An 8,533-nucleotide genomic window follows, 5' to 3' on the forward strand; every position below is an offset into this window, starting at 1 on the left:
AAAATAATTGGGTCTCACTTAGCATTGACAATGGCCTGCATGTGAGATAGCATAAACGGGACGATATTCACCTTTTGTGGCAAACATGTGGCGAACAAATAGAAGAGTTCTTTTTCGTTCACCTTGTTCGAATTTGCTCGGCCAAAAATGGTGCACGCCAATATTTGGCAGAAATATCGAATAGTAGAATTTTGAATTAAAGTGGCTCTGTTTTCCTCAAAACTATGGGTTACTGTACCGGTTATTACCCTCCAAAATGGTTGGAAGGCGCGTTGCCAACCCTCAGTATCTGGGACCTCACTTACTACACCATCCCCATGGGAAAATGTAGCAGGTCCGCTAATTGGGAAAATGTAAGGGCGTATTCGACGTTAAATAAATGAAACTGGACAGTCCCACTAGAGCAATTTGTGTTGGGTGTGGGACTAAAGATTAATGAGCTTAGAAATTCTAATGTTAGTTGAGCATAAACAAGGTCCTTGAGAGATAGAAAATAATTCAAGTTTAAAATATCTAGCATATAGTTAACACTATCTTGAATTCCTAAAGCATATAAACAGTGTTCATCGGAATACCTTATCGATTCGATCTTTCTGGCGCTTAGAGACGTGTACATCTCCTCTTGTAATTTGCCCGACTCGCCATTTCTGAACACTATTTCGTATTCCCTCATCTGTGCCATAATGGATTTTACACCCCTTGTGTAATATAGTGAGAATAGAGCAAGAGAGAAGAGAAATATGTGAATGAGAGTTGTGAATTTTTTAGGTAATGTGGGAGGTTTATATAGAGGTGAAGGTGGTTGGAAAATTAATTGATAGATATATAACATTAATCATATTCAATGCCTTGGTCCACGAGATTTGAAAATTGGTTGAATGGCATTAAACATTGTCTGCATGCAAGGAACATTTCATTAAAGGTGAATTTAATGGACCAAAGCACATAACCTGCACGTGCAGGCTTGTGTAGTGGCCTGCGTCACTTTTGGTGTGTGTGGCAGGCGCCACTAGGGCCCTGTGGCAGGCGCCACTGCCCTCACATGGGCGCCACAACTGTGTGTGGGAGGCGCCACATGCAGTGTGGTTTCCCATGCGTGTGTTTTTTTTTGTTTGACCATGCAATTTTTAATTTACCAATAAATATAGTGTATGGGAATAGAAAAGCATGACACATTGGAATGGAATTTAATCGTAACATTGACGAGTAAAAGAATCGGGTAGACGGGAAAAGATGAAATAATTTGTCTACTGAAATAAAAGGAAATGAAGTAATTAAATAAACTCCAATGTATAAAAGTAAACAACAATAAAATTCCAACATGAAAATAAAATGAAAATAAAATAAAATGAAAGTCAGTAAATCGGTAACTCTATAGTAAATCAGCCATTACGACGACTGCTGGTAGGAAGAGAAAACGAGTAGAAGTGCTGGTAAATATGATCCAGGTTCTGTATCACTACATCCATAAAGCCGTGGAATTCCATGCGGAGGGTGCTCAGCTCGCCTCTCAGATTGGCGACATCTGTCTGAACAACTTCGATGGCAGCATCATGATCCGTGAGAGGTGCAACAGGTATAACTGGGGCATGTGATTCAACATCAGAGAGATAATTGTCAGGGTGAGCATGGATTTGGGATGGTGGTCCATTCAAATCATAGAGCCAATTGTTCCTATCATGTACACTCGTCCTAGGGTCTGGCAGGGTAAACATGTGTACTGGTTGGCTGTTAATGAAGAATTCAAACACATCCGGACCTAGGTTTCTAATGATACCGGTGTTGACACAAAATCATATGTTCATAGGTCGTATAACCCTGACTACTGGGTAGTGTAGTCCCATTGCGTGCACTATCATGGTCACTAAGCCTCCCACTGAGATTGGTCCATAGTCTTCCTGTGCTATACGATATAGATTAGCTATCATGAATGTAGCAGCGTTAACAGGTCGAGCCTGTGATTCACAATACATTATAAATAGTTCGTCTCTGGACACTAAGGTTCTGTTCTTTTCCTTTCCAAATAGGGTATGAGCTAGGATCTTATGAAAGTAACGAATGGCAGGGTTATGGATGTTCTCTGATTGCATAAGGTCTGGCTCAGGATGGTTGTTTCCGGTGATGCTACCCCAAAAGAGGTCTAATTGATTGTCCATAAGAATGTCTTCCTGGGTAGTGGTAAAGGTATCAGGGCCATTAGGACATCCTAGGAGTTCAGCCATTTCTCTGTGGGTGTAGCGATAGTCTTTGTCAAACAACCTAAAGGTGATTAGGCCTCTGTTAAATCCCATACCATGGTTTGGTAAGTACACTAGGGAGATTAGGAATTCTAGAGTCAACCTAGTGATGAAACTAAATTTCCTCTTGATAGCAAAGGTGTCCCAACCTAGTTGGTTAATTAGGAACATGACACTGTCTATTATACCTAACTTGGTCATGGTCGGTTCATCTGGGTATAAGGTTATGTCATTTCTCTCTGAGCTAGAGCCTCAAAACATTTCCTTTGAGCTCTGCCTCTGAAGACTATATCCATGTAATCTACTTGTTGCATTGTGATAGTCAATAGCTAGATAAAATCAAGTAGATGATAACATTAACTTAGTAATGGTCAATAATACAGAAATGTACCGATTAACTTTATGAAAAATAAATAAAGAAGAAAACAAAGAAATGAAAATTAAGCAATAGTAATAATTCTAAATTTATGATGAAATTAAATAGTTAAAAACAGAGTGTGGGTTGTCTCCCACCAAGCGCTTTGTTTATTGTTGTAAGCTTGACAGAAATAGGATAGGTGCTATTCTTTCGAATGAGCGCGAGGCTTTGCAAACTTAATATTCGCAATGAAATCGTTGTTATCACCGTTGTGGTAATGTTTCAAACGTTGGCCATTTACTATGAATGGTTCGCTCGTTTTCCTTTTATCTCTATTGCTCCATTCAGAAAGATATTGGTAATTTCGAAGGGACAGGACCATCTAGAATGAAGTTTTCCGGAAAAGAGTCTGAGGTGGGAGTTAAATAGGAGTACTTTGTCGCCTTTCTTAAACTCTTTCCTTAATATGTGATTGTCGTGTCATTTTTTTATTCTTTCTTTATAGATTCGGGCATTCTCATACGCATCTAACCTAAGTTCTTCTAGTTCGTGGATATCTAATATTCTTTTCTCGCCTGCGGCAGTATAATTGAGATTAAGGGTCTTAATGGCCCAATATGCTTTATGTTCTAATTCTACCGGCATATGACATGATTTTCCATAAACTAGCTTAAAAGGTGTGGTTCCTATTGGGGTCTTATAAGCTGTCCTATATGCCCACAGGGCTTCTGGTAATTTTGAGGACCAATCTTTCCTAGAGGTGGCAACTGTCTTTTCTAAGATTTGTTTGATTTCTAGATTTGAGACTTCTACTTGCCCACTCGTTTGTGGGTGGTAGGGTGTTTCTACGCGGTGCCGGACTCCATATTTCAGTAATAGCTTTTCAAAAATCTTTGAAATAAAATGGGAGCCACCATCACTGATGATAAGTCTCGGCACTCCAAATCTAGGGAAGATTATTCGCTTAAAGAGTCTAATTACTACTCGTGTGTCGTTTTTTGGAGAGGCAATGACCTCAATCCATTTTGATACGTAATCAACCGCAACAAGGATGTATTTGTTACCAAAAGAAGATGGGAAAGGTCCCATAAAATCGATTCCCCAAACATCAAAGACTTCTACTTCTAAAATGTCTTTAAGAGGCATTTCGTCGCGTCTAGATATGTTGCCAGTGCGTTGACACCGATCGCAATTTGTGATCGCGATGTGGACATCTTTCCACAGAGTGGGCCAAAAGAGGCCGGCTTGCAAGATCTTAGCGCAAGTCATCGAGGTGCTTGCGTGTCCTCCGTAAGGAGAAGAATGATAGTGGGAAATTACGTTTTCTACCTCATCTTTTGGGACACATCGACGGAAAATGCCGTCGGCGCCTCTCTTGAAAAGTAAAGGCTCATCCCAATAGTAGTGTTTAAGATTGTGGAAGAATTTTTTCTTTTGTTGGTAGGTCAAGTCTGACGGAAGCACCCTAGCTCCTAAGTAGTTGATGAAGTCAGCGTACCATGGTAATGTGGTTTGGGTGTAAGTTGCTTCCACTACTTTGTTTGTTTTGGTATCCTTATGGGTTAACACATCTTTAGATGTATTGCTTTCCAATTGGGCTATGAGTCTTTCATACGGAAAATCATCGTTTATAGGCACTCGTTCAGGTTCAATACCTTCCATTCTTGACAAGTGATCGACCACGACGTTTTCCGTGCTTCTTTTATCCTTGATTTCCAGGTCAAACTCTTGTAATAGTAAAATCCACCTTAGAAGTCTTGGTTTGGTGTCTTTTTTGTTTAACAGGTATCTAATTGCAACATGATCGGTATAGATAATTATCTTTGCTCCTACTAGGTAGGAACGGAATTTATCCAGAGCGAACACTACGGCTAAAAGTTTCTTTTCTGTGGTGGCATAGTTCGTCTGTGCAGGGTCTAGGGTTCTACTTGCATAGTATATTGCATGAAGTTTCTTGTCCCTTCTTTGTCATAAGACTGCGCCTACAACATAGTCACTAGCGTCACACATGATTTCAAACAGTAATCTCCAATCGGGTGGTTGCCTGATAGGTGCAGTAATAAGAGCTGTTTTCAATTGTTCAAATGCCGCTAGGAATTGTTCATCGAAGATGAATTCAACGTCTTTCATCAATAGACCAGTAAGTGGTTTTGTGATTTTTGAGAAATCCTTAATGAATCACCGGTAGAAACCGGCGTGTCCTAAAAAGCTTCGTATTTCTCTTACGGTTTTCGGAGACTGGAGGTTTTCTATAACTTCTATTTTATCCTTTTCGACTTCAATCCCCTTGTCGGATACTATGTGTCCGAGCACGATTCCTTGTCGGACCATGAAATGACATTTTTCCCAATTTAGCACTAGGTTCACTTTTACGCATCTCTTTAGTACCATTTCAAGATTCGATAAGCAACCTTCAAAGCTCTGGCCGCATACAGAGAAATCATCCATGAAGACTTCCATGATGTCATCTATGAAATCTGCGAAAATTTCCATCATGCATCTTTGGAATGTTGCAGGAGCGTTACACAGTCCGAATGGCACTCGTCGGTAGGCGAATGTACCATAGGGGCATGTGAAGGTCGTTTTCTCTTGGTCGTCGGGATGAATAGGAATTTGAAAAAATCCCGAATAACCGTCTAGGTAGCAGAAGTGAGAATGCTTGGCCAATCTTTTAAGCATTTGATCGATATACGGCAAAGGAAAATGATCCTTTCGAGTGGCTTTGTTTAATTTTCTATAATCAATACACATTCTACTTCCAGTAACCACTCTTTGTGCTATATATTCTCCTTTTTCATTGTTAACAACTGTGACGCCTCCCTTCTTTGGTACGATATGTACTGGGCTGACCCATTGACTGTCGGATATTGGGTAGATAATACCTGGTTCTAACAGCTTTTGCACTTCTTTCTTTACTACATCACTCAGAATGGGGTTTATCCTTCTTTGATGTTCTCTAGAGGTCTTACTGTCTTCCTCTAGCATTATGCGATGCATGCATATGGAAGGGCTTATTCCTTTTAGATTTGAGATATTATAGCCTAAAGCGGTTGGGTATTTTCTTAAAACGTGTAGAAGCTTTTCGGTCTCTATCTTCCCTAAGTCTGCATTTACGATTACAAGCCGCTCAAGTTCAATGTCTAGGAATTCATACATTAGATTTTTGGGTAACGTCTTAAGTTCTAGGGCTAGTTTCTTTAGGCAAGGCATATGATCGGGCATTAGTGCTAGGCATTCGCTTAGGCTGTCATCTTGGTATTCCTTACTTAAATTTTCATCTTCAAAAGTAGGAGGCCTTAGAATTTTCAGTATTTCGGAGTATGATGCTTGCTCATTCTCCACTTCTCTTATGCATTTGTCGATGACATCTAGTAGACAACAGGAGTCGTCTATGGATGGTGCCTTTAGGAATTGCGTCAAAATGAATTCGACTTTTTCCTCACCAACTTAGAATGTTAGCTTGCCTTTCTTAACGTCTACGATCGCTCCGGCTGTGGCTAGGAATGGTCTTCCTAATATGATAGGGATGTTGGAATCCTCTTTTATATCCATGATTATAAAATCTGTAGGAATATAGAATTGTCCTATGCGCACCGGAATGTTTTCTAGCATACCTACGGGAAATTTAACAGAACGATCTGCAAGTTATACAGACATCCTCGTAGGTCTTTGTTCTCCCATTTTTAGCCTTTCGCGTATGGATAAGGGCATTAAACTAATACTAGCTCCTAAGTCGTATAGTGGTTTGTCGATGACAAAATTTCCGATTACGCAGGGTATGGAGAAACTACCTGGGTCTTTTAGTTTAGGAGGCATATTGTTTTGTATTATGGCGCTACACTCAGCAGTAAGTGTAACGGTTTCGTTATCCTCTATCTTCTTCTTGTTAGATAAGATTTCTTTGAGAAACTTAGCATATGATGGCATCTGAGTTATGGCTTCTATAAAGGGTATTGTGATATTTAATTGTTTTAAAAGCTCTACGAATTTTTTAAATTGCCCTACACTTTTAGATTTAACAAGTCTTTGAGGATAAGGGATAGGGGGTTTATATGGTGGTGAAGGCACATAAGGTTCTTCTTTCTCTACGTCCTCTTAGTTTTTATCTTCCTCTTATTCGTCTTCCTTCTTAGTTACCTTACCTGGGTCTTGATGCATGGATGGGTTTTGAGTTCTAGGATCGGTCGGTCCGTCTAGTTCTGTTCCACTTCATAGTATAATAGCATTTGCATGACCTTTCGGGTTTGGTTGCAGCTGTCCAAGAAATATGCCTGCAGGAGCAGCGGTAGGTGCTTGTTGTTGAGCCACTTATGAGATTTGAGTTTCCAATATTTTGTTGTGGGTGGCTAAAACGTGTACCTTATTTGCTAACTGCTTGATTTGCTCGCTAGTGTGTATGTTTTGATTTAAGAAATCTTTATTTGTTTGAACTTGGGTAGCTATAAAGTTTTCCATCCTTATTTCTAAGTTTGATTTCCTATGAGCATTTTGAGTATTTGTGGCAGCTTTTTGATATCCTGGTGGTACAACAGGTGTTTGATTAGGTGCATACAATGCATTATTGTTTTTGTATGAGAAGTTAGGATGGTTCTTCCAACCTGGGTTATAGGTATTTGAGTAGGGGTTTCCTTGAGCATAGTTCACCTGGTCTGTGGAAGTTCCTGTCAAGAGTTGACATTCTGGGGCAGTATGCCCTTGAACTCCGCATATCTCGCAGTTTGGTGCTACGACAACCATGGTGGCTGCTGGTGTTATGGTCAAGTTGTCTATCTTCTGAGTTAGGGCATCTACCTTGGCGTTGACATGGTCAAGACTGCTCAATTCGTACATGCCGCCCTTCGGTTGAGATTTCTCTACAGAGGTTCTCTCGCTTCCCCATTGGTAATGATTTTAGGCCATACTTTCAATGAGTTGATAGGCCTCGTCGTATGGTTTATCCATCAATGCGCCACCTGCGGCGGCGTCTATTGTCAATCTTGTATGGTACAAGAGACCGTTATAAAAGGTGTGGATCATCAGCCATTCTTCTAGATCGTGATGTGGACATAACCTCATCATGTCTTTGTATCTCTCCCAAGCTTCAAAAAGTGATTCATTATCCTTTTGTTTAAACCCCTTTATTTGGGCTCTTAGCATAGCCATCTTGTTAGGTGGGAAATATCGAGCTAAGAAGACTTTCTTCAACTCGTTCCACATAGTGACAGAGTTGGATGGTAGAGACTGGAGCCAAGCTCTAGCTCTATCTCTTAATGAAAATGGTAAAAGACGGAGTCTTATAGCTTCTGAGCTGACACCATTCGCTTTCACTGTGTCTGCGTATTGCAAAAATACTGACAAGTGTAGGTTCAGGTCCTCCGTGGGACTACCTGAAAACTGGTTTTGCTGTACGGCTGACAACAGTGAGGGTTTTAGTTTGAAATTATTGGCTTCGATCGTAGGGGCAACAATGTTGTTATGAGGTTCATCCTGTGAAGGGATTGCATAATACTTAAGAGGACGGTTTTGCACTTGTTTGGCCATCTCTGGTTGAACAGCTGATGCAGAAGTAGGAATGTTAAGGGCCATCTCTGGTTGAAATTATTGGCTTCGATCGTAGGGGCAACAATGTTGTTATGAGGTTCATCCTGTGAAAGGATTGCATAATACTTAAGAGGACGGTTTTGCACTTGTTTGGCCATCTCTGGTTGAACAGCTGATGCAGAAGTAGGAATGTTAAGGTCAGGAAGATTTAGCTTGATACGATGTTCCCGTATCAAGTCTCGTATCCGGAGTTCTAACCTAAGATAACGCTCGGGTTCATCAAATTGTAGCTTTAATTTCTCGCCTTGAGAGCGAGTACTTGGCATACACTCGACAGATGTAGAAAGGGAAAAAGAATTGTTTGCCTTAGTTTATACTGGGTAAGCTATAGTTACGATATCGACTAAATTAGTCCCCA

The 8,533-nt window shown here is 40.4% G+C and overlaps 1 non-coding gene across 1 annotated transcript; it reads left to right on the top strand.

The window, feature by feature from the left end:
- Nucleotides 1–7,624: 7,624 nt before the first annotated feature.
- Nucleotides 7,625–7,731, top strand: LOC127098922 (small nucleolar RNA R71). Its single transcript, XR_007793606.1, has one exon. It is a non-coding gene; the product is annotated as a small nucleolar RNA R71 (small nucleolar RNA).
- The last annotated feature ends 802 nt before the right edge of the window (nt 7,732–8,533 follow it).

Source organism: Lathyrus oleraceus, chromosome 6 (genome assembly GCF_024323335.1).
Source record: "Lathyrus oleraceus cultivar Zhongwan6 chromosome 6, CAAS_Psat_ZW6_1.0, whole genome shotgun sequence".
Classification (NCBI taxonomy): Eukaryota; Viridiplantae; Streptophyta; class Magnoliopsida; order Fabales; family Fabaceae; genus Lathyrus; species Lathyrus oleraceus.